Source organism: Herpailurus yagouaroundi, unplaced genomic scaffold (assembly GCF_014898765.1).
Source record: "Herpailurus yagouaroundi ecotype Mexico unplaced genomic scaffold, PumYag 203, whole genome shotgun sequence".
Lineage (NCBI taxonomy): Eukaryota > Metazoa > Chordata > Mammalia > Carnivora > Felidae > Herpailurus > Herpailurus yagouaroundi.
The window spans coordinates 23,870,757-23,897,046 of record NW_024412434.1 but is presented as its reverse complement, the minus strand read 5'-3'; the positions used below and the strand labels follow the sequence as shown (position 1 = coordinate 23,897,046).

At 51.8% G+C, this 26,290-nt stretch overlaps 2 long non-coding RNA genes across 3 annotated transcripts in view; one reads left to right on the top strand and one right to left on the bottom strand.

The window, feature by feature from the left end:
- Positions 1 to 5,354: 5,354 nt before the first annotated feature.
- LOC121014829 (uncharacterized) overlaps positions 5,355 to 26,290 on the bottom strand; it is a 34,741-nt gene continuing 13,805 nt past the window's right edge. For both annotated transcript variants that reach the window (XR_005783447.1, XR_005783448.1), the window contains exons 2-4: positions 24,128 to 24,217; positions 16,827 to 16,838; positions 5,355 to 5,365 (exon numbers count right to left, since the gene is read on the bottom strand). This is a non-coding gene — a long non-coding RNA (uncharacterized LOC121014829). The remainder of the gene's footprint in view (positions 5,366 to 16,826; positions 16,839 to 24,127; positions 24,218 to 26,290) is intronic.
- LOC121014828 (uncharacterized) lies at positions 10,624 to 24,211 on the top strand. The gene is made up of 3 exons (XR_005783446.1): positions 10,624 to 10,634; positions 19,568 to 19,572; positions 24,116 to 24,211. It is a non-coding gene; the product is annotated as an uncharacterized LOC121014828 (long non-coding RNA).

The following is a 26,290-nucleotide window of genomic DNA, read 5'->3' as shown; positions in this document are numbered from 1 at the left end:
GGGTGGCTGGGTGGCTCAGTTAGTTGAGTGTCGGACTCTTGGTTTCAACTCAGATCATGATCCCAAGGGTCATGGGATCAAGCCCCACATCATCAAACTCTACACTGGGCATGGAGCCTGCTTAAGATTCTCTCTCTCTCTCTCTCTCTCTCTCTCTCTCTCTCTCTCTCTCTTTCTCCCTCTCTCCCCTGCTCACACTCTTTCTTTCTCTCTCAAATAAAATTTAAAAATAAATTTAAAACTGTAACGTGTTGGGCACCTGGGTGGCTCAGTCATATAGCATCCGACTTTGGCTCAGGTCGTGATCTCACAGTTCATGGGTTCGAGCCCCACATCAGGCTCTGTGCTGAAAGCTCAGAGCCTGGAGCCTGCTTTGGATTCTGTGTCTCCCTTTGTCTCTGCCCCACCCCCACTTGAGCTCTTTGTCTCTCGAAAAGTAATAAACATTAAAAAAAAAATTTTTAATGTAATGTGTCTGTCAGCCACACATGAAATGTGTTAAGTGATGGTCAACTTACAATTGCATTTCCTAGGATTCAGCCATTTGGCACACCACTACAGCAGGGATATTTTGTCATCACAATCCACTGAGCTAATGAATGGAGGGAATACCTCATAGCACTAACTATAGACCCCGTGATGGTGGGGATCATGCCAATTATGTCCACTTAGCACGACGGCCACACCTGCCACACTAAATAATAATAGCTAATGTTGTTATTTACCACTTGCTATGTGCCAGTCACTAATGCAAACATTTTGTATATAGTAAGCCATTTAATCCTGCCAACATCCCACCGTTATCCCCCATTTCATGAGACAACCAAGGGACACAGAGAGCAAGTTGTTCATGCAACATTGCCACCTAGTAAGTGGGGAAGCCAGGATCTGATTCCAGTCTGACACCTTCCCTCTCAATGACTGTGTGCTCAATAAATACCTGTGCAAGTTTGAAAATCCTTATTTGAAAATACTGGGGCGCCTGGGTGGCTCAGTCGGTTGAGCGTCCGACTACGGCCAGGTCATGATCTCGCGGTCCGTGGGTTCGAGCCCCGCATCGGGCTCTGTGCTGACAGCTCGGAGCCTGGAGCCTGTTTCAGATTCTGTATCTCCCTCTCTCTCTGACCCTCCCCTGTTCATGCTCTGTCTCTCTCTGTCTCAAAAATAAATAAACATTAAAAAAAATTTTTTTTTTTAAAAGAAAGAAAGAAAATACTTCCTACCCATCTCCAAATGGCAGGTCCTGACTCAGCATTGAGCCTGGGGGCATGACCTTCTCTTCCCCAATGATTCTTTTTTCCTCCTTATTTCCTCGGCCAGCAGACCCTTGGGAATAATCCTAGGAAAGGGATTTGGCAGCAAAAACACACAGACTCTCCTTTTGGGAAAGAGAAGACTTTTGCCAGCTGAGTTGGCCAATGGCCACTTTGGGGAACAGGTAAGCTGTAACTGAGTCACGGAGAAGGACAGGGTCCAGGTAGAAGTGGCACGGGCTTTCCAGGAGAGCGGGGTCCAAGACAGGGGTGTAATAGAGCACATGGTGGCCTGGTGCTGAGAAGCTGGGAAACTGGTTGTGCTCAGCCAGAGGGGACACGTAGGAGAAAAGGCGACAAACAGCTTGTACAAGAATCCAGTTCTGGGAGTCTCTCCAACAGCTCTACTCACATATCCTGCGGCAGGTGAATGTGAGGATGGCTTAACACGCCATCCCAACCACCTTCTCCCTCCTGCCTGCCTTTACAAGCAAGCTGATAAAACACACCCATTTCCAGCCTCTTAATGTTAAGAGGCCATGGGACAGTGCCTGGCCGTTTACACGGACGTGTGACCCTGTGGCACCCCAGCACAGACACGCTGAAAGGCAACTTCTCAAAAGCAGAAACGCTTTGGGTATCACCTTCACTTTCTTCCTTCCTGGCTGAATCACAGGCGCGTACCCGGGCGCTGCAGCCTTCTTTCCACCAGGAGGACCAAAGCCACACGGGAAGACAGTCCTGGACTGCCTGCCTCCAGGCTTCCCCTTACATTTAAGAAAAGGAAGGAAGAAAGGGGGGAAGGAGGGAAGGAAGACACAAGGATGGAGGCAAGAATCCCGTGTTGTTGTTTTTTTAAGATTGATTTTCTTTTGAGAGAGAGAGAGTGTGTGAGCCGGGAAGAGGGGCAAGGAGAGAGAGAGAGAGAAAGAGAATCCCAAGCAGGCTCCACACTCAGCATAGAGCCCAATGTGGGGCTCAGTCCCACGACTCCGGGATCATGACTAGAGCCCAAATCAAGAGTCAGACGCTCAACTGACTGAGCCACCCAGGTGCCCCTCTTATTTAAACCATTAGAAACATATTTACATTTATATTGATATTTATAATCTATTACTTACAGAAAAATGCATTCCCAGACACCGAAGGGTCACTTGCAGTATCACAAAATGGGAACAGTTGACCTGGAAGTGGTGACATAAATTGTGAGCCATCCACTCTATGGAACATTATGTCGTGGTTAACAAAATTGTGTAAACACACATGTACATACAGACAGGGAGAGATCTTACAGTATATTGTGAGGTAAAACAAATCGACAGAACAATATGGGCTATTGATCCGTTTATGTGATTTTTAAAATTTTATGTGCGCATAGATTTTTATATCTATTTACTTACCTACCTATGAGTGTATAGATAAAAGAAGTATATACAATGACTGTTAACGATGCTTGTTCCTGAGGTTGTGGGAGAGCAGGGTTGGGTTGTGGGTGAAAAGGGGCTTTTGCTCTTCCCTCCATGCTTCTGGGGAAAAGTAGTTGAAAACTACGGTGTTAGTTTGCTTCCTTTGCTTTGGGTAATTAAGTTCCAGTCTTGTTGAATTGAACAGAGTTAAATGCCTTGGGAGACCATCCTCTACATACCTATGACTCTAGAATTCCAAATACCCCAGTCAACCCCCCTATCAGAGAGAGAGAGAGAGAGAGAGAGAGAGAGAGAGACAGCCAGCTTCATGGTCAGGGAGCCCACTGGGACTGCCACGTTGATGGCATGACCTCTGTGCTTCTGCCTCCTAGAGACCCAGACATGGAGTTCTAGCACAGCCAATCAAAGAAGCTATTGGGTCAAAGAGCTGGGCTTCTAACACCTGAATCCAGCCAAAATGCCCTTGCCCCAGCACGTCTGGCTGAGGCAGGGTGCTACCCATGAGGTTGGGGGGAAACCCCCCTTGGACCCCAGCCCTACCTCCTCCCCACGGGTCTAGGAATCTGGATGGAGGGATCCCCACCACTCCTCTACAGCACCAAGGAGCGTCCTGCTGCTAAGGCATCCGCCAGTTTCCGACGTCCTGGGCTCTCCCAAGTGCGGGTCTGCTGAACACCATTTAGCAAGCTGAATGGATGTGACCTGTGAATTACGCAGCCGCTCAGAAGGATAATTGCTCTGTAATCTAAACCATAATGGGTGTGAGCACGGGAGAGTCTTCGACAGTGGCCGCCCTGCATGCCTGAGGGTGTCCACAGGCACGGTTCCCTGTGAACGGGTCCCCGGCTGGGCACAGGGGGTGGGGGGGGGGGGGGTGGTCCCAGGGGAGGGCACCGCAGGGAGAAGGATCCAGGAAGAAGGCTCCACATGCACACTGGTGCAGGGAGCAGACCGAACCCTTCAGAGGCATTATGTCAAGTGAGTGCAAATGAGTAACAGCGCAGATGAGTGGATGAGAGGTGTGTGGGAGACATCTTCACGTCAAGGGTGGCATGAGAGTCTATGGGAGAGACCCAGATCTCCCGCCATGGTCCCTGCGGTCCTCTCGCACTGGATTTCCTGCTGCTGAGGGCCAAGTCACCCCTCGGTCCGACACTCCAGCCGCTGCACACTAACGGGCCTCCTACCGAGTGCGCCACTCAAAGCTTGGCAGACACAGGGGGGCAGCTTGGCGCCTGTGCATGTACGGGCAGGGGCGGCTCTGAGCCCAGCAGGGGCCACAGCGGGGCTGTCACCCGGCCGGCCGGGGAGCTAGGCAGGGACAACAGTGCCACAAACGGCGCCAGGCACCTGCGGATGGGGAGAGCTGGGCCGCGAAGGCCGTGCAGAAGGCTGCAGCGGAATCGTGCCTCTCCACCTTCGGGTCCGCTGGGGGAGGCGGTCAGAGCCCGGACTGGGCATCCTTCTGTCTGTTCCCCGGGCTCGGTGACCAAGGAAGGCCCCCTTCTCATGCCCAAGAAGCCCCTTCTCTGGGGCTTTTGCAGAGGCCGAAGGGTCAGTGGGAAGCATGCGGTAGGGGGAGACTGAGGGGCCGGGGTTCGCCTTGAGGATACCGTGGGCGCCATAGCACTGCACCCCACTTCATGGTGGTTCCACAGACCCCAGGAACAACCTCCCCCGTCGCCTCCTCCCCCACAACTCCCCCTCCATCTCTCTGACCCTTCTGCGCCCCAGGCGCCGTCCCCCACCCTGCTCTCTTCTTCTCCAGGACGGTGGAAGGATACCACTTAGCAGGGCCCTGGAGGAGAAAGAGAGGGCGCCGCTCTCCCTCACCTCAACCCCAGCCACTCCACCACAACCTGCACCCCCGAGGATGCGGAACCCCCTAGCGGTCTCTGGTCCCGCCCATCTGCCACCTGCTTTCCCCACCCGCCCACTGAACCGGAGCTTTTAAAGGAATCAGCTTTAAATGTGGGGGAAACCCCAACCCTCCAAGTAACAAAGAATCATATAATTACTTTGCAGCTACTTGTCCCTGGTAATTTGATGCTTGTGTTGCTATAATTACACATTCGGTGGAGTTAGACAGTCGCGGCACTTGTGTGGCCCGTCCGTGGCATCTGTTTTCAGATGGAGAGAAAGTCTGACAGGGAGCCTGGTGGCTGGAGGGCCCCAGACCCAGGCTGGGGGGAGGGAGGGGGAAGGCAGGAAGTGCCGGAGCACAGGTGAGGCTGGGGGGAGCCAGGAGGGACTGGGGCGAGCATTTACTGGGCACCCACGGCGTGGGGGCACGCGGCCCCGATATCTAGAAGCGAACAAGACCTGTGTGTGACCCTCGTGCCTGGCAGCTCCTAGTGCCCACAGGCTCTGGTCCCCATTCACCTCTGAGGACAGCTCTCACCTGCCCCCCACCTCTCTGCACCTCCAGGGAGGGGACTTCCCACTCCGTCCTCACCAGCCTCCTGCCTCTGCCCTCCACCCGTCCATTCTCCACACAACTTTTAGACCGCCTTCTAAAAAGGCAGGGGCGCCTGGCTGGCTCAGTCCGTTAGGTGCCTCACTCTCGATTTCTGCTCGGGTCATGATCCTACCGTGGAGCCCCGCGTCGGGCTTTGCACTGACACACAGAGCCTGCCTGGGATTCTCTCTCTCCCTCTCTCTCTCTGCTCCTCCCCGACTTGTGCTCTCTCCCTCTCAAAATAAACTTACATAAAATGTTTTTTTAATTTAAAAAGGTTTTTAATTAAATTATTTTTTAATGTTTATTTACTTCTGAGAGAGAGACAGAGTGTGAGCAGGGGAGGGGCAGAGAGAGAGAGAGAGAGAGAGGGAGACACAGAATCCAAAGTAGGCTCCAGGCTCCGAGCTGTCAGCACAGAGCCCGACGCAGGCCTCGAACTCACGAACTGGGAGATCATGACCTAAACCGAAGTCAGACACTTAACCAACTGAGCCACCCAGGAGCCCCTTAAAAAAAATTTTTTTAAGGCCATCGGTGCCATTACTTCCTGCCTGGCATTCAATGGCTTAGCACTGGCTTCGGGAGAAAATGCAGGGCCCTGGCGTGCCCCCCGCTCCCACCAAGGTCTGGATGCCCTTGTGGCACCCAGACTAGGAGGGGTGGGGCTTCCTTGTCTTGCCTGGTGGGAGCTGAGATGTGCCCACCTATCCAAGTAGACCAGGCACTTGGCTGAGCCCATACTCGGGTTCCGTCTCACGAACCCCGGCTTAGGGCCAGTCCAGAGCTCAGTGGCCACAATGAGAATGGGCAAGAGAGGGCCAGACGGCAGGCGACTTCACCCCCCATCACAGCCTGTGACCCCCTCACCCTGCATCTCCTGACGGCCCAGACCCTAAATCCACTGCCACTCCCTCTTCCCCTCATCTCTGCAGGCCGTCGTCCATCAGGAAATCTAGCGCTGCCCTAAAAGGACCTGCTTCTGACTAGCTGTCACCCCTGCACGGCTGACACCTGTGTCCCCGCCTCCCTGGTCTCCCCCTGAGCGGTCTCCTCCCCTCAGAGCCTTCTTCCGCTCCCCTCACCTGGAGGGGCTCCTGACTCTCAACCGACCCAGCACTGGGTTCCTTGTTTTCCCAGCTCCTCCCCACCAGGACCTCTGTCAATGTCCCCACACCAGAATGAAAGTTCCACGAGCAGAGGAGTCTTCACTGCTTTCTTTCTGGGACATCTTGTCACAGGTTCTTAGTACAGAGGTGCTGCGTGACCTACCGACAGGTCCTGGTTCACAGAACCCTGTCCTGGTTCTATGGAGGGCCTGTCAGGAGTGTACCCGCGGTCAGGGCAACACGGGGTTCGGGGGCTGGCTCCCTCACTGCCTCTCTTCCTTGGACCCTTGGGTTAGGGGGTGGTTTTGTGGAGACACGGCTCTTCAGACAACGAGGCAGGAAGAGGGGGCACAAAGGACAGACAGACAGGAGGCGGTGTGCCCGGCGTTTCCGCCTGCAGGTGGACAGCAGGGCAAGAAGGGGGGCTACATGGTCCAGGCGGTTTCTGAATCCAGTCAGAGGGGCGAGCAAGGGCTGCCCCCACACCCCACCCCCAGCACAAAATGTTGGCCTCCTGGGGAACGGTAGCCCCGGGAAACATGGCTGAGCGGGGCCAAGGACGGCCTGACTGTCACAGACGAGGGCCGAGCAGCGGGGTCTGGAGGGGCTGCCCTGGGGCTCAGGTACAACAGAGCACAAGTCGACAGAGGTCCCAGTGCGGTCTGCTCGGCTACAAGGACCCCTGGTCATGGGGGTGTGTTTTGACCTTGGCAGCCCCGCCCCTCCTCTTCTGTGGGCACCTCTCCCGTTCCTGGGGACACTGTGGGTCCAGGCTTGGTGAAGATCTTCCAGTCCCGGCTCAGGAGGGCCCGGGTTCTCTGACAGATGGTTGGCTCTGTCTACGGGAGCCCCTGGCCCCACCCCCAGCCCAGAGTGAGTCACCTTCCTGGGTGAGAGCAGGAAGAGGGGGACACGTTGACCTTTCTGCAGCATTAACTCCCCCCACCCGTCCCACCCCTAACCAGGCCCCGCTGGACCCCAAGGGAGCCTCCACCAATCACCCACCAGCATTCTGGGGGCTCCCTCCAGGGACGCCCCTGCTCCTCTCCCCGAGAAGCCCATCCACGCGTCCAGTCTTTTCTGTAAGAGGAAGAAGGTAACAGCTAGCGGCACCTTAGGGAGAACACATCAGATTCGTTTCCTAGAGCAGCCATAACAAAGCACCACAGACTTAGTGGCTTAAAACAACAGAAATTTCTCTCTCACAGTCCTGGAGGCCAGAAGCCAAAAGTCAAGGAGTCGTCAGGGCCACACTCCTTCCGAAGGCTCTGGGACAGAGTCCTTTCCCGCCTCTTCCAGCATCTGGAGGCTCCTGGCGTTCCAGGGCTCCGTCTTCACACGGCCTTCTCCTGTGTCCGTGTGTCCTTTTCCGTCTCCTTGTAAGGACACTCTCATTGGACTTAGGACCCACCCTAACCCAGAAGGATCTCATCTCAATTCTTAACTTACTTCCATCTGCAGAGACCCTATTTCCAAGTGAGGTCACATTCTGAGGTTCCAGGTGGACACGAACTCGGGAGTGCCACGGCTGGACCCACTACGGCGACCATGTGCAGGCCTCATGCTAGGTGTTTACCTCATTACCTGACCGACTACATGGGCCATGGTTCTTATCCTCACTTTCAATAAGGAAACTGAGGCTGGAAGAGAGGGGTTACCCCAGGCCACACACACACACACACACACACACACACACACACACTGGAACTGCCACCAGTGTCCTTGTTTACCCTGCTCTGCTGTGCTGTGGCTAAAATGTGGTGCTTCCCAGGACAGGGGCCACAGCTAGGGAAATGGCCAGGTCCGCCCAGCACTCTCCACTACAGACCTTCCTTGGTCCATATTGGGTGAGGGGCTAAACTGCTGAGTATTATATAAACCCAGACCACAGAGAGGCAGAAACCAGAGAAGCCAGTGCCCAGAGTCAGCCCTCCTCTGCGAGCTAGGTAGGATTATTTCCACAGGAAAGGCTGTGGTCAACCAGGTCTGTTCCTCTGCCGAGGCTAGCGATGACGAAAGGGCGTGTTCAAAGGATCCCTTCATTCAGATAGCGATTGTGTTCAGCTGTATGCTAGCACCGTTTTAAGCCCTGGCTTCTAGGACAAGTTTTAAGCACATGGTCCTTGGAGCTTTGAAGAGGAGTTAGTCAGCTGGTTCCCATGCAGAGAGCACAGATTTGCAGAAAAATAGGAGACAGCAACCCTCTAAGAACCGATGCAGAGATCTGAGGCAAAGAGGCAGAGATGCTGACAGGAAAATGCACCAAGAACACCACACGGTGGCCATTTTTTTGGGGTGGGGGGAAGCCTCTCGGCTGCAGTGATCACGCAGAAGAAAAGTGAAATTAGGCCAGAACTCTCCATGAAAATGACCACTCAAGAACAGAAGGGAACGGCATCTCTGGTTAAGAAAAAAATCAAGTGGTAGGTGTCAGGCCACTTAACTAGGCTCTTCCTCGGTATCCCCAGGGTTCACTTTGAGGATGAATCTCATGTTCCCAGAAGGAAGAATTAAGAGGGTCTCACAGTGATGCAGCCTGGAGAAGGCTTATCTGTGACCAGCTTATCTTGAGGGTGAGCGATGAGGGCCACGGGCCTGGGAATATCTGAAGGGTGAGGGCAAGGGTAGCCTGAGCAGCACCATGGACAGCAGGCAGGCAGTCCCCAGTGCAAACCAGGCTGGGCCACATGCTTGGTGGCACGTTTCTTTGGGTTCTGGTGCTAAAGTGCCCCACAGTCTCTCAGGAAAGTCGGATACCACCTCCTGCATTTCCCGAGGAATAAAGGGAGGCCAAGGTTTGCCCAACAAGTGAACAGCAGAGTCTCATGGATCTTGTCTGGAAGTCTGGGATTGCATGGCGTTGGGGTCAGCCAACCCTCGGGTCTTCCCTGCAGTTTTCCCTCCAGAAGCCAAAGACATTCTTTTTCAATCTTTTTTCTCCTAGAACCCTTCTGTGATCTGACATTCTGATAGATTTTTTTTTAACGTTTATTTATTTTTGAGACAGAGAGAGACAGAGCATGAACGGGGGAGGGGCAGAGAGAGAGGGAGACACAGAATCGGAAACAGGCTCCAGGCTCTGAGCCATCAGCCCAGAGCCCGACGCGGGGCTTGAACTCACGGACCGCGAGATCGTGACCTGGCTGAAGTCGAACGCTTAACCGACTGCGCCACCCAGGCGCCCCTCTGATAGATTTTTTCAAAACAATTTGGTTCTCCTAGAAGCTCATGGCCTCTGGCCCACATGTCCTAGGTGCCCAGTAAACATTGCTCAGTAAGTCTGAGTCCTGTCACCATCTCTAACCTCTCCCATCTGCTAATTACTTACTGTGCATTTATCTGTGTGCAGAGTTGCTCACCAGACCATGTGGGGACACAGAGGCCAGGGCATGGTCACTGCCCTCAAGGGGTTTAGACCCCAGGTGGATGGCAAGACCTCCTGTTAGGACAGCGAGCTGGACCCAAGGCAGCATGGGAGAGGCGTCAAACGGGTGACCTGTACAGGAGCTCCTGGCGGTGCTCATGGGAGGAGAGAGTCCGCTGAGCTGGAGTGGTTCTTTCTGCAACATGCCCAGAGTGGGGAGAATTTGAGCCGACTTTGAATCATGATTTCCAGGGTTTTTTATTTGGAAAAGAAAATAATTTCTTTCTGCTTCAGTGGCCACTCATTTTCCATCTTCTTCACACATCCTCAAGTTGCAAACATTGGGGTGCCCAACACGTGATCACTTAATCTCTCCTAGGGGTCGTCTATACTCACTCATTTGCTGGCCTCGAGTTAAATACCAGCCATACGTGGACAACTCTCACTCTTAAGAGGGAGACAACTCTCACTCTCACTCTGGAGCCGGGATCTCTCTTCTGAACTACAAACTTGAATATCCAACTGTCTCGTCAACATCTTTCTTACGACTTCAAAGAGACCTTTCAAATTATTGTCAAAACTCTATCTGATCTTCCCTCAGTTGATCACAACTCCCTCTCTGCAGTTACTCAGCCCAAAAGCCTGAGCACGTGGCTCCCGCCTCTCTTTGCCTTGGATTCAACATCCGATTTGTCAGCATATCGTGGTGGCTCCACTTCTTCTCATGCGTCCGCTGTGACCCGAGAACAGAGCTGCCATGTTTTCCGCCTGGAGTTCTGTGGTAGCTTCCACTCCTGACTGTGCTGCCCACAGTCTGTATCTCTTCCTCTCTGCCTACCCATCTCAAACCCAATCTCCTGCCATCTTCCCTCTTGCTGACTCCCCGCAGCCACCTTGCCTCCTTGCTGGTCCTCCAGCATGCCACACATGTTCTGCCACAGCTGCTTTCTCAATGTCGAAAATCTCTCTCCCCAGATGGCCTTCCAGTGTTGGCGCAAGTGTCACTGGGGCCCCTCATAACCAGTCCTTCAGGTGCTGAACCCCTGCACTTTCCATTCCTTATACCACTGGTGCTCTGGCAAATGGTCAACAACTGGTTTCCCAGCCACCACTCATTTCCATGGGGTAAAGCCTCTCATCATGGCCAGTTTCCAGCAAACTATGGCCCGGGTCAAACCTGGCCTGCAGCCTGTTTTGTTGAATGTGCTCATTTGATCATGGATTATCTATGGCTGCTCTCAAATTACATGGCAAAGTAGTCATGACACAATCCATAAAGACCATCTGGTCCCTTACAGAGAAAGTTTGCCAACCCCGGACATAGAGGAGTGCCTGGTACAAAGTGGGTTCTCAAGGGACACCTGGGTGGCTCAGTCGGTTAAGTGGCTGACTCTTGATTTCAGCTCAGGTCATGGTCTTGGTGTTTGTGAGTTTGAGCCCCATGTCAGGCTCTGTGCTGACAGTGCAGAGCCTGCTTGGGATTCTCTCTCTCTCTCTCTCTCTCTCTCTCTCTCTTTCTCTCTCTCTCTCTCTCTCTGCCCCGCCCTGCCTCTGTCTCAAAATACATAAATACACTTAAAAGAATTATTAAAATAAAAAACAAAAAACCCAAGTAGTTTCTCAATAAACATCTGTTGAATGCATGCATGAATGAAAATCACCCCTCCCCCCCAAAAACAACATGGAGACTTTTGTTCTAATCCTGCCTCGTCCAGTAGTCCCTCCCATTCTACTGAAAGAACAAGATGTTGCCCCTTGTGTTTGAGGAAGGTGAGCCTGAGACAGGACACCTGCTGTGTCTTCCTCCCAAGGATGCCCCAGAGCCTGGAGGAAATACCTGCAGGTCACAGCTGGAGCTGTCTTTTCCGCCAGGGCTGGCACTGAGCCCATGCTGCCTCTTTTGGCCAGTCAAGACTGGGTACGTTTTATGCAATTGTATCATTTTACCTTCTCACAGAACCCTTGCAAGTGCCACTGTTTAATTCCCATTTTAGAGAGAGTAAAACAGAGGCTCCAGAAGTTTAAGCAACGGCCTCAAGGTCACATGGCTAAGGAGTAGCAGAGTGGAATGGGACCCAGCCCACTAGACCCCAGAGCCCTAGACTGTCTCACTTCTGCCCACTTGTGAAACGTTTGCCTCCACTGGGGGGTATGTGACCAAGGGCCCAGCCTTCTTGCTGAAAATAAAGGGACAGACTCAGTGACATTCCAGGGGGACTTCAATTTCCTCACGGGGTGTCACCAATGATTTTTAACAGCGACAACTGCTGCAGAACCGAAGTTCATTTCAGCCTGGAATAACGTACCATAAGGTGCTAACAAAACTGAGGGCAGAGGAAGTTGGTCTGTGCAGAGACAGCTGGTTTAATCTATCAGTCCTCGTTGCCCGGCTAGACATCCCACCTGGGTTTTACATTCTCGAAAATTTTGCTGAGGAGGCAACACCCTATTTGCCAGAAGAGAAAGTGGGGTGGGGAAGGGAAAGAGGAAAGTGGTGTCTCCGTTTTCATAGTAACTGGGCTGGCACGGGGCCAGGCTCAAAACTGGGAACACCTGATTCCAAGCTCCTGCCCTCATAATCGGGCTACTTCCCTAGGCGCTGGTTTTAATTCAGTTCAAGGGTAGATCATAAATTAATTTGACGCTGGAATTATAGTAGACACTCAATAAATTATAAAAAACACAGCAATCTGGAGCTGGCAGGGACCCTGGAGGCCACGGGGCTGGCGGTTCTCAGCCATGTGCACATGTGATTCACTCACGGGCCCGGCAGATCAGTCTGGGGGTGGGCCTGGGCATAGAAATATTCGAAAAGCTTCATTTCATACATGAGGATGTGATGCTGGAGATTTTAAGGGTTTTCCTCCATTAGCACAGAGCATGCAGGCATAGCTCCACAGCTATGTGATCTTGGGGAAATCACTGAACCCCTCTGAACTTTGGATTTGTCCTGTGTTAAGCAGGTTATACTGAGTTCTGTGAGTGTGAAGCGGCCTGGCCCACATGGGCACTGCTTAATAAGCATTTGCACCGTTTGGACCGAGGGCTCCCCCATCACTGTGTCAGTTCCCGAAGAGCCGGGAGTGGGGGCGTAGACCGTTTACGAAGGAGAAAGCTGAGGTCCAGAAGTCACAGGACCAGCCTCAGGTGGCACAGGAGGCCGGGTGACGGGTCTGGGACTAGAGCGCGGTCCTAGATACTCCCACCTGGCCCGGAGCTTTACGCAAACGCTTCGGCGACTTGGGCGTGGAAATGCTCTCCCGGGGCCCCGTTCACGTGAATGTGCTACTTTCAATGAGACCAGAAGATCAGCACTTTGTGGCAACTCCTCTGGGGTGAGCACAGGGAAGAAGGAATCCACCAGCCCAGCAGCCTCCACGATAAACTCAGACCCCTGGAAGAAACGTAATTAAAGTCATGAATCCTGGGAACGGTGGCTGCATCACACGTTCACAGGGTCAGGGGGGGCAGGACAGAGAAGAGCTGATTTGCAGGTGAGTTCAAACTGCTTACTTTGGGATTTACAGTCTGGTAAGGGGCCATCCATCACGTTTATGGGGGGACAATCACCTGAGATCACGAGGAGCAGCAGTCTGGGCCACCGTGGAAGGCCAGCCCATCCAGCCCCAGCCGGGCCTCGGGATGATGATAGGACCACCTCTGCAAACAGTGAGAATGAATGGGGCACAGGTCACCAAGGAAATGGAAAAAAATAACAACAACAACAACAAAAAAACCCACCAAAAAACCAACAACCCATCACCCATTCTCCATGCGTCTCTCTTCCAATAATACCTGTTCACGCTGACTTCACTTCCCTTACAAGCCACCGTCAGAGACAGTGGAGGATAATCGGCCAGGGGAGAATAATCAACCAAGGAGAACTTAGGAGAGTAACCCCAGGCTCCCGGCATGGCAGCGGGAGACACAGCCAGTAGCTGGCTGGGTGATGTGGAGTATGCCCCTGGCCCTCTCTGGACCTCACTATCTCTTTCATAAAGTGGCCAGGTTAGACCAAGCTCTGACACTCCATGACTCTGAGATCTCTGGTAGGAGAGCCAGGGGCTCCAGAGCAAGGCTGCCTGCTGGGCTGGGCTGAGCCCTCCACTCTGGCACAAGAAGGGACACGGCACCCTGGGTCCCCACCCGGCCCACAAAGGGTTTGAAGATGAGAACATCATGTACCCCTAGGAAATTTTTTTTTTTTTTTTTTAGAAACGGGGCTTAGCTTGACCTGGAAGAATGGGGAACCACAGAGGACTTTTGGATCCCGGTGGGGGGCATTTGAATCCTACTCTACAGGGAAGTGGAGACTCTAGGAATTTCTGAGAGCACTGAAAACATCCAGTCTGTGTGTAAGGAAGATTATAGCAGGGAGGCCAAGGGAGAGAGGGTCTGGGCTCCGTGCTTTCCAGGGCAAGGTGTGGGGCCTGGGAGCCTCTTGGATCCCTTCCGTTCAGCCCTGTGTGTTTCTATTCCATTTGAAAACTGGAGCCTCCCCAAAGGCTTATGATTATTATGATGATTATTTAGTCTTTTGCAAAGACTTAGAGGCATGAAAAACAAGGAAGCAAAAGAGCAAAAATCTGTGCATCTGGCCAGAGGGAGTTCTATTTGCCATCCTGAAATCTCTGCTTCTCATTAATTAGAGGAGCCAAGAAATCACCCTTCGAAAACTGGCTTTTCCACCAGTAATGCCAGCTGCTCAACCTTTTGTGGGAATGTGCGGCTGGCCTCTTCTGCAGCCCAAGCCCTGATGGCACCGTGCCCCGGCCGCAAGACTGCAATATCCACTTGGTGCCACTCTGGCCTGTTAATTGCTGCGTGAAGAGTGTTCCTCGCTGGACCTTTCTATCTGTGTTCTTCAAAAGCAGGTCCCTCCCCGGCGCTCTCCCCCGGGGGCCAGGCGAGGTGAGCCACCCTCGCTAATGCCAAGCCCTAGCAGCAGCATCTGGTGTCTTGCTCCTCGGCCGTCTCCACTCCTGGCCACGCAGAGCAGAGGGATAGCTTGGGAAGCCGCGGAGGCAGGCGACAGAAGAACATGGTGGCCTCCTCTCTGGCTCAGCTGCCCTGGGGTGGTCTGAAAGGGGAAAGCAGGACAGTGTGGCCACCCAGGGTAGCAGGTGACTGTCGGGACTCTGGGCCTGCCAGACAATATCTGGATCTCAGCCCCACATGGACAGGAAAGAGGAGCCCTAGGAATGAGGTTTCCCACAATGGAAGACTGTGATGTCCTGATTTATTGATAAATATAAATTTGGTCTTCGTCCCTGTTCCTGGCACAGAGCTCCTAAAACCCTTGGAAATTCCTAGGGGGTGAAAGCAATAAAGGTGTCATTGTCATGTTAATGAGGCGACTTTTGGAAAGCACCAAGTTCACCTAAGGTTGGAGGCTGGTCACCAAGGGAGCCAACCGTGTGACTGGATGGTTGGAACTTTCAGTCCCTCCACTGACCTCTGGGTCAGGGAGAGGGGCTGGAGATTGGGTCAGTTGCCAAAGGCCAGTGACCTAATCAATCATGCCTGTGTAATGAAGCCTTCATAAAAACGCAAAAGGACATGTTCAGGGAGTTTTGGGTTGGTGAACGCATAGAGGAAGCACAGAGCCCTTTCTCCATTCTCTGCCCTGTGCCTCTCTCCCATCTGGCTGTTCCCTTAATATCCTTCATCATAAACCGGGAATCTAGTCAGTAGAATGTTTCTCTGAGTTCTGCGAGCCCCTCCAGCAAGTTCACTGAACCCAAAGCAGGGGTTGTTAGAACCTCTGACCTATATAGCCAGTCAGAAAAGCTGAGTAACAACCTGGACTTGCATGGAGGGAGGGGTGGTCTTGAAGGAGCCAGCCCTCAACCTGTGGGACCTGAGGCTCTCTCTGCAAGCAGACCACATCAGAACTGAGGTAACTGGTGCTGTGGGGAGAGAACCACACATACATCAACATTAGTTTCAGCATCATAGACAGGAAACAGGGTTGTTTCACCTGAAGAAGAGAAAACAAAGGGACAGACTGCAGGCTTCCTATGAGAAGTGTGGTCACTGCAGGAGGGATCAGAGTGACTCTGTACAATCCTGCGAGGCAGAACCAGGTGCAAGCACCAAAAAGACAAATTTCAGTTCGGTAAAGAAGAGACATTTTCATCGAAGGTGTGTGGCCTGCTTCAGGAGATGGCATTTCCCCAATGAGGGTGCTGGAGAAGCTGGGTACCAATGCCGGAGGCTTTGGAAGGATGGGCTCTGCCTCATTAGAAGTCATCGGTGCTAACCCAGCCCAGAAATTGTGCCTGTGCGCAAGATGGAGGGGACAGAAAGGGCACTTGGCTGTAGAGTGGAGTGGGACAGCTTCCACTCCCAGTTCTGCCACCAGTCTGTTGACAATGGGATTTGGCAGGTCACTTAACTTCTCTGAACCTCAGGCTTCTTGTCTACAAGATGGCAGGTCTCAGAGAAGATCAGCTCTGAGTAATTTCCAATTTTAAGTGTGCCCCACCCCAACCCTCACCCTGTCCTATGACCAGAGAGGGGCTGGGCCTGGGCCCTTCAGAAGTGCCAAAGTAATGGAAGAAGTTTTCACAAAGGCAACCCAAAGTCAGGGGGCAGAGCTGGGGGTGCATTGTGCAGACTTTCTACGGCATAATAAGCTCATTTACACCAGCAGAGCGGCTCTGAATCTCAAATGTGAAAATGATAGGACTTGGGGCAGAAATCACCCCTTGCAATTTGAGATGAATCTGATTGGCTTTAGGAACTTCAAGTAAATACAAGGAAAAGACAGCTGTCACTGGGAGCAGAAGATCACCACCGCTACCCCCTTTCATTCCGCCAAGGAGTAGAATGGTTGCTGTAAGTGGCTCATGGCTGTATCCACAGGGAGTGAAAGCTCACAAGACAGTGGAAAAAACTTGAAATTCCTCAAATTCTGATGGAGGCTGGGGGGGGGGGGGAGGAGAATAAGGGGTCTTGGAGAAAGAGGAAGGAGTTAAAGGGGCAGAAAAACTGTGTGGAGAGTAAAGACGTAGCCAGTAAAGCAGAAAGGGTGGCCCAGGGGACACCTATGAGGGGTCATCCCAAAGGTCTGGGCCAAGATGGCCACACTCTTCGATGGTATAAGGCACAGGAATTCTAGACCAGGGTGGAGGATTCGGGGTGAGGGTAGGTGTCTAACACCTGATTTTTCCTCTATTCCCACCTCTGAAGTTTAGATCTCTCACCAAAGACCTTAAGATCTATCTGAACATCCTTGGTATCCCCCTGCTCACGTGTGTTTGCTTTAGAGGGATGGTGGCCGAGTTGGTCACAGCTGAGGGTGTGGAGTAGGTCCCAGCTCCAGTCAACCCAAGTAAGAGAATCATCTTGAGCATGGGCCATGAGCCATTGTTAATAGCTAAAAAAAATAACAAGTCCTTTGGGTCCTCTCCTAGCCACACTTTGCTTCATATCCTGGGAGCTAAGGAGCTTGAGCGCCATGAGAAGTGTGGGAGAGGCCACCATCTTGGCTCTCCAAACTTTGATTCAAGGTCCCACTGTGTTAGAATCACGCTGAGGGTCCCACAGAGCTAGAGTGTGAGCCTCTTCTTCTGACCCCACATTTTCAAGCCAAGATACCTTCCAGGAGGGGAGGCAGGTCTGTCGGAGAAAAGAGTCCTGGGAAAAGCCAAGTTAAATTTCTCACCTGCTGGCAGAAAGGGGGTGAAGGGCCCAGAGTCAGAGATGAGACTGGAGAGGCTCCCGGACAAGGCAGTGAAAAGGAGGCAGAGAGTGTCAGCAGGGCCCAGCCAGGAGTTCACTGGAGACGGTCACAGTGTTAACAACAAGCCTCGGGCTTCATGAACCGCCTGAGGGTCCTCCAGAGTCTTCAAGATCATTCTGGGCAGAGGAGGAGAGAGAGAGCAGGCCACAGGTATTTTAAAGAAAGAGAAATGCTACAAGCTCAGGTCTTAGGGACTAAAAGAGAAATAGCACCGAGAGAGAGAGGACAGCAGCTGCCCCAAACAGAGTGGGGGTGGGGGAGCTCCAAACTCCACTCTTAGGACAGGGAGCCAGGCCCGACTCAGGGCACCACCCTCCCATTCTGGTCTCCTACGATATGGATAGTGAGGTATTAAGGGGGTATATGCAGGGCGCATACAGCCTGAGAAATATGCTTGGTGTTGGGGAAGATGTGAGTCAGTCAGAAGATAAGTTAGGGTCACAGGTTGGACAGGTTGGACCAGGCCTCAGTGATGCTCAGTGCTTCCCCCACGGCTCCTGTGCCCAGCTCCCCGGCTGGTGGTACCAGAGGGGAGACAGGTGCAAATCAGAGAGGGGGAGACATGCCTCGCTACGCCAGATGTCAGATCCCATGCTGACACCCCTCTCCGGTCATCCCCCAGCAGTGTCTTGCCCCGGGGTCCACTGCGGGACTCCAGAGAGTCCGGCCCCTGATGCAGGTTCAGGATAGATGCCCGGCGAAGTACACTGTGCTGAGCCACGAATTCCAGAGGTGGCACAAGGGTAAGAGAAGTTGTGCTGCACCCCAGCCTGGCAAAGTGGCCCAGGTCATTAGGACAAATGCTCATCCCTCCCAGGTGTTAGCCGTTACTCATAGTTGCATCTCTATCCAGCAACACTGTGGCTTCTGACCTTGGCTATTCATGCCCACAGTTTCCAACTCAACCCAGCCAGTGGGGAAGGCCTCAGGCAGCAGGGCCAGGCAGCGTAGACTCCTGCCGCTCCCAAAGATTTGCCCTCCATGGACGGAATGTGGGCTTGGAGAATAGGCCCTAGTCGAGGACCGTTGAAAGATCCTAAAGTACTCAAGAGACCGATAATTTAAGGAACCACATTAAGAACACCCAATTAATGGCATTGTATGGGAATAACCAGTCTGGCTAAAGTGCGGAAGTGTGGTAGGAGGTACCGGACTGCCATGGGCCTGGCACACCAGGTCAAGAGGTGTGAGCTTTTCCTCATCAGCAATGGGAAGACTTCAAAACCAGGCAGGAGCTGGTGGAATGGTTAGACAACCAACATGTGCTGGTAGCCACCCCTACTCCTCCACATGGCCTCCCCTCCATTCTTCCAAGTTGTCCCCAGCCAGCTTTCCAGACCAGTGCTTGGCAAAGACAGGGTGTTAAAAAAGAATTTTCTGGGGCGCGTGGGTGGCTCAGTCAGTTGAGAGTCTGGTTCCAGCTCAGGTCATGATCTCACAGTTCATGAGTTCGAGCCCCATGTCGGGCTCGTTGCTCTCAGCTCAGAGCCTGCTTCGGATCCTCTACCGCTCTCTCTCTCTGCCCCTCCCCTGCTCACACACTCTCTCGCTCTCAAAAATTAACATTAAAAAAAAAAAAAGAATTTCCTGAACGCATTAACGGACAGCATGATATTTATGGGAATCCAAAGGGGTAGAGTCTAATGAGTGTTAAATGTGACACAGCATTTACAACCACCAAATAAAAAGTCATTGATGAAAAAATTTCTTTCAATTATTTCTCTCAGGCAGAGAAATCGCCTTGAAATCAGTGTTTTGAGAAGTTACTTATGGAGAGTGACATAATCATCAGAGACGATCATGTAACCCCCTTTCATAGAAATTGGGTCTGGTTAACCTTGGAAACCTGGAGCAAGGGTTTTGGGGCAGGTTCAGGAGTAGAGGCTGGGGCAAACCCACTGTGTGCTGTGTGAATGAGGAGAGGGCAGCCACCCAGGTCAGGTGCCTCCTGGGGACAGGGAGATAAAAAAGCACTCAGAGAAAAGGTTTAGAGCCACAAAATATCTCAAAGGTCTTTAGATAGTGTGCTGTGATGTAAACCCCCATCTCCCCTACGAGGGTGCCTGCAAATTCTACTATGGAAACAACTGCTGTCATATGAAGGAATGAATAAACACTTTGAGTTCTGCTCCCAAGTTGGTGCCAGACAGAAATAGAGGCTGTTCCCACAAATGCTGGGGCCAGAGGACAAGGGACAGCTGATATCTAGCACCAGTAGGTGGGCCATGGAGTCACCCATTCGAGACGTACCCTGAGGGACCCTGAAGACATTCCTTGGGAGGAGACAGGGTGATGGATGTGAGGTGATGGCAGACACAGATATCCTTCGGGCAGGGCTGGCACAAACCAAAGGCATACTGACCCATAAACCACCAATGCCAGCACCTGCTTGTATCCCTGTTCTATCCGTGTGGGGGTCTGCTTTTTTTTTAACGTTTTAATTTTATTTTTGTTTCATTTTCTTTAAGTTTATTTATTTATTTTGAGAAAGAAAGAGACAGCATAAGTGGGGGAGGGGCAGAGAAGGGCAGAAAGAGAGAATCCCAAGCAGGCTCTGCGCTGATGGCACAGAGCCCAATGTGGGGCTCAGACTCACGAAGCAGTGAGATCATGACCTGAGCCAAAACCAAGAGCCTGACACTTAACCGACTGAGCCACCCAGGGGCCACTATGCAGGGGGGGGGGGGGGGTCTTTGATTCCCACAAGCCAGCAGGGACACCGGGAGGGCAGGAAACCAATGGGACAACGACTCGAAAGGAAGTTTTGTCGTGGAAAAATAAATAATAGTAGGCTTTCGCACCACTCAGTGCTCTGGAAATCCTGTTTGCCCTGTATTGTATTGTATTGTATTGTATTGTATTGTATTGTATTTATTTTCGCCCTGTATTTTAAATGTACGTTCACTAAAAAAGAAAAACTAAGCTAGATAAAGGGAATCGAGATCCCCCCAGGGGAAGAAGGCTTCCCCGGCTCGCACCCAGCCACCACTCCATTCCTCGACTCTGAGGTCCGTGTGCTCGCCACTCAGATGGAAGGCGGTGATTAAAGCCAGCCTGACCAACACTGCTGCTCAAATTAAACTCCTTAAAAAAGCACAACATTTTCAATAAAAGAGGCCGAGCCCAGCATGCCTTAGTCATTACTGTAGTACTTTTCTTCCAGAAAGATTAACAAATGTGAAATAGAGGGCTGAGAAATTTTGATCAAGCAAAGTGTTTTAAAGGGTTTTATTTCCTCCCTCTTTCATTAAAATCGCACCGCTGCGATTCTATTCTATATATAACATAGATATACACATGCATGCTGTGTCGCTTCTACCCGATGAGGACAATAGGACCCTCCCTGGGAACTAATATCTTCTTTAGGATCTGCTGGGGAAAAGCAACACATATAAAAATATAAATGAAAATGGCCCCAGCTATAACTACATAAAAATGAGTGCTTATTTCCATTGCTAGGATAGCAGCTTTGAACTTGGGAACACAAGAGAAATATACTTATTAGCTCAAAGAAAGCAGATCTGGATTTGGGGATGTGAGTTAGGGGAGGCCAGCAAAAGGAGTGTGGAAGCCCCCTCCAAACGGCTGAGGCCCAGAAGAACTGACCACAGTGCCTTAGTTCCTCCCCAATACTTCCCTTCTCTTAGACTCAGTGAGGGGAGGGAAGGGGAGAGGAGGGGGAAGGGGGAAGGGGGAAGGGGAAGAGAAAACAAAGAGGTAGGGAAGAGAAGGGGAGGGAAGAGAAGAGAAGGGAAGGGGAGGGGAGGGGAGGGGAGGGGAGGGAAGGGAAGGGAAGGGAAGGGAAGGGAAGGGAAGGGAAGGGGAAGGGGAAGGGGAGGGAAGAGAGAGGCCAGCAGGGGAGAGAGAAAAAAGCAAAGAGGAGGAAAAGCAAAAGGTCGCAGGTGCCTTTGGTCACAAGGAGAGAAACCAGTTAACACAAGCCTAAGAGACAAAGAGTGACAGACTATAGGGACAGAGTGAGATTCATGGAAATAAATGTGCTTGGGCAGGCCCAAGGGAAGTTCTGAAACAAAGACCTCAAACATCTCCAGAAACGTAGGCCTCCCCGTTTCTTCCTGCTCCCATCCCCTCCTCCTGCACCCTCTTCTCCTGCTCTGTTCCCCTCTCTCTGTAGCTCAGTGCCCTCACCTCTCAGCCCACACAGCTGGACATGACCCGTGGTAGGCAGATATCCCACATACCAGGGATGTCTGTGTGCAGAAGCCAGCTGGCCATCTCTGAATCCCGGGGCTGAGAATCTGGCCAGGCCCCTGGGCCCATCTCAGTCCAGTGCCAGCAGAAAGGGGTTACGTGATGCACATGTGGGCCAGAGCCCAAGCCCAGAGGGGAGGGATTTCAAGGAGGGGTGGGCTCCTGGGCTAGAGGGATCACCCTAAAGGTGAGGAGAGGGGGTGCTGTGGAAAATGAGAAAGGAAGACCAGAGATTGGTGCCTCTCCCAACCCGAGTTTGAAAGGACAAAATACTGCAAGGGGAAATTGGTTCTACACGGACGTGTGCTGAGGTGTGTGTCACGAAACCTTCTGGAATCCCTCCCTCCTCATCTATCTCACTCAATAGCTACTGAACAGGAACAGCCTGTTGGACGCCCTCTTTGTTCCAGGGAGACCCTAACGGAGAATGAGTCATGGGTGAAGTGTTTTCCTGGCAAAAACCTGCCTTTCGTGCAGTCTCCTCCCCACACCCACCCCAGGCTCCCAAGCCCACCCTGCGGCCCTCTGGCTGCTCTCCCGAAGTCCACCTCCCTTCTGTCAACACCCTCCCCCTAACTGTTCTTTTCCAGCTAGGTTCCTCACCCAAGAGCTGAGTAGGATCTGATTATCAGCTCCACACCACCATTCTCTCCTATAATATCTTAAAATTTTGTTCTCATTTAGCTTACTCCAAAACAAAGCGCGCAAAAGATACAGACATAGAAGACCAAGGAATCAGGGCTCTGCGCTGCCATCCTCACACCTGCTCACATCAGCTTGCATGAAGCAGCTGGTTTTCCACTCGGAGGATCACCCCTTCAATACTTTAAAACCAGTTCTCTTGTTTATTCAGCCAGTCATTTCACCCACACTAACTGGTACGTCTTCTAGATACCAGATGGTGCGCTAGACGCTGAATACAGCCATGAGCAGGACAAACACAAGTTTCTTTCAAAAAAATTAAAAAAAAATTTTAATGTTTATTTTTGAGAGAGAAAGAGCATGAGTGGGGGAGGGGCAGAGAGAGAGAGAGAGAGAGAGAGAGAGAGAGAGAGAGGAGACAGAGGATCTGAAGCGGGTTCTGTGCTGACAGCAGAGAACCTGATGTGGGGCTTCCAGCCCACGAGCTTCGAGATCATGACCTGAGCCAAAGTCAGACACTCAACTGACTGAGCCCCCCAGGTGCCCCAGAACAAACACAAGTTTCTACTGTCAGAGAACCCTGAGGACTTGCAAGGACACCAGAAGTTGGCAGGGCAGCTCTCTTCCAAGGCCTCTCCCCTTGGCCTGTACATTACCGCCTTCTCCCCGTGTCCTCACACGGTCTTCCCTCATCTGTGTCTGTGTCCTCATCGCCTCTTCTTATGAGGACACCAGTCATAATGGGTTAGGGCCCACCTAACGACCTCATTTTAGCTTAAGTACCTCTTTAAAGGCCCTGTCTCCAAATACAGTCACATTCTGGAAGTTAGGGTCCACGGTTCAGCCCCTAAGAGCCTATTACTTGCTGGCCAGGTACCCAATTCTGGAAAGAGTGTTCCAGAAAGAACGCAGCTGGAGAAGAGCAAGTGTGATCACGAAGGATCCAGTATGTCAGGTTAAGTGTTTTCTTTAGACCTTACCTGAAAGGGAAAGTTGAGATCATGGAAGAGTTTCAGGCAGAAGAAGGATGTGACAAACGGCGTGCTAGAAAGATCCTTCCCGTCTGTGGTGGAAAATGAATTAAAGGAACAAGGGTGGATGCTGCCGGCAGTCCAGGCGGCAGATGGAGGTGACTCTAGGTTTGGGTCGCTGCGAGGACGTGAATGCCAGCTGAAAGGACAAGATACAGGTGAAGAGGCAGAACAGAGCCCTGGGAAGCACTGATCTTGCAGGACTGCAGAGAGAGGTCAGCAAGGGCCAACCAGGAAGTCGAGAGCAATCTGGGGGTGGGGGGGGCGGTGGGGACCAGAGTGGGTGGTCAGCAAGGGAGGGTGGCCAAACAGGTAGGGGCAGAGGGCAGCTGTGGGGATTATTAACTGTCTTGGGGCCACGGTGCCCTGGGTCAGAGCAGTTGCAAGGGAGGGTAGGACTGGAGGCATGATTCCACAGGAAGAGGACGTATATTGTATATTAATCTCATCGGAGACGTGCTACATTCATGAGCCATCCCATCCCTAGGCCTCAAAACTGATGCCATTCCAGGCCGACTTAATCAAACAACCCTAATGGGCACACGACCTGGACTATATTATAGCCAATGTTCAGAGATTTGAGGCTCTAATCGCAGCTTCAAACCTATTGTACTGGAACTGGTTCCGTTCACATATTTCGAAAAACGATCACCATCTCTACCATAAAGTCATTAAGAGGCTATATAAGCATTAACCTTTTAAGTTAAAGATTGAAAGTTTAAATCCCCCCTTAATGGTATGCCACCACTAGATACATCAACTTGATTTATCACTCTGATCAGTAATCATTAACGCTATTTACCATATTTCAACCAAAAATCTTGCAAAATTTATATCCATGCAATCCAGAACCCAAGTCAGCAGTTGCACAGAAACAAACCAACCCTTGAGAAAAGAAAAGAAGGAAAATCTATCCGCCTCTTTCATTACAACAATAATAGGATTACCTACTGTTATTCTAATTATTAGTTATTCTGTTATTCTAATGCTCCTGACTTGTTCAGGCTAAAGGACAGAGTCACATATGGGAGGCTAAGGAACCCAGTGGAATTTTTTTAAATGTTTATTTATTTTTGAGAGAAAGAGAGAGTGCGAGCTGGGGAGAGGCAGAGAGAGAGGGAGACAAAGAATCCGAAGCAGGCTCCAGGCTCCAAGCTGTCAGCACAGAGCCCGACACGGGACTCGAACCCACGAACCATGAGTTCATGACCTGAGCCGGAATCAGACGCTTAAATGAGTGAGCCACCCAGGAGCCCCCCCCACCGCCAGTGGAATTCTTTGAGTGGAAAAAGCTTTCAACACACTTAAATGATGTTGGCAAAGAGCCAGTAGAGAAGCACCTTTGGACCCCAAGGAAGCCAGAGGGAACACTGAATTTGGGGAAGAGAAGATCCAACTGCCCCGTTTCAACACAAAAGGAGGAGGAGGAAGGGGACCAAGCGGAAGCTCTAATCAGAGCGACGGACCCCCAGCGAGGTGGTGTATGCAGTAGAGGGATATTTCATGCAGGTCGTGAATGTAAGTGGAATGGATGAATCCATGAGGGATGTACTTGATGGAATGTACATCCACGGCCATGTGGTCTCTAGACCAGCAGACAGGAACCATCCCCTTAGCATACAGAAGTAGGCCATTGAGCTGCTCACAAGCAAGCCAAACTTTTTCTCCAGAACATTTTGAACTAACTATAAAAGCTAGAGGAGGCTGACTAGTTCCCTAAAGCTGCAAAATCACAGAGCATGTAGGAACTGTTGCCTGGGCCTGGATAATTTTAAAGGCCACTATCATGAGCAAAAACAACAGGCAGGACTTCCTTGGAGCGGGTCTTCTCTCCTCCCTCCACCCTCCCTCCGCTTTCCTCCCTCTTCCCCTCTCCTCCCTTCCCTCCCGGCCTCGGGCTGCCCTCAACACCACTTGCAGGTCCTGGATCTGACTACAACGGGACACCCCTACCCTGTGGGCTCTGGGGTTCAGCATAAAGCCCACTAGAATAACTAGACCATTGAGCTTCAAATTAAATCTCCCCCATAGGCCCTTCTTCTCCAGTTACTGGGCTCATTAGAGCTCAGATAATGGAACATCTCCTCCCACTAATGGCCCATGAGAAGTGAAGGAGAGAAACCAGCCCCTCTACGATGTCACTACAGAGAAACGGAGAGAAAAAGGTCACTGACTATAGCCCCAAAGTTTTTAGTGTTTTGGAAGAACTTTCTCCTGACCATGGGAGATCTGGAGCATGAAGAATGGCTTTGCCAGGGCGTGGTGGTTGTAAACAGAATAGACATCCATTTGTGCATCCTGGTGACTAAGCCAGAGTTCTGGAATTTGTCATTCCAGAAGGTTCCATGGCTAATGTCATGGGTAGGGAGGGGACACGTGCGATCGATGGAGCCAGAAGAGGCTTTTAGAAGCTGTGGGGGCTGCTCGTCAGGAAAAGGGAAGACCGCTCGCCACAGCCTGGTTTGTGCTGATTTGTCCCACGTGAAACACAGGGTCTGAGCAAGGACTCCGTTTACAGGGACGGGGAAGGATTTGACAGTGACCGTGTAACTGGGATACGGACGGTCACCAAGATGCTGTGAGCATTCGGCCATGTGTGCCAAACAGACTCCTATGCGTCTGCAGCTGCTAGAAAGTGGTGAATGTTCTGGGTTTGGAGTACTCGCTAGCCAGGGCTCCACCATGACCTCTGCCAGGGGCCATGAGAAAACGGAACACCCCCTATTGCCCACCAGTCTGACCCCGAGCCCCAGCCCCCGCCAATCATGTTTCATGGCTTAGAAATCAGCTGATTTTAAGAAAGTGCTACCTGATAAAGCAAAGGAATTAAATTCTAGGCCCAAGAAAGCTATGAGCAGCCCCTAACTGCATGCGGACTGGCAAGATTTCCCCGAAAGGACAGCAGCAGAGAGGTTCTTACCACAAACGAGAAGTGTTATCAAGTGCCTTACACACATAAAGCGGATCGTCTCTAACTGGTCCCTCGAAAGTCACTCACGCTAAAACAAATGGAAACAAAGAGACCCACGGTTGCGGGCCTTCCCGAC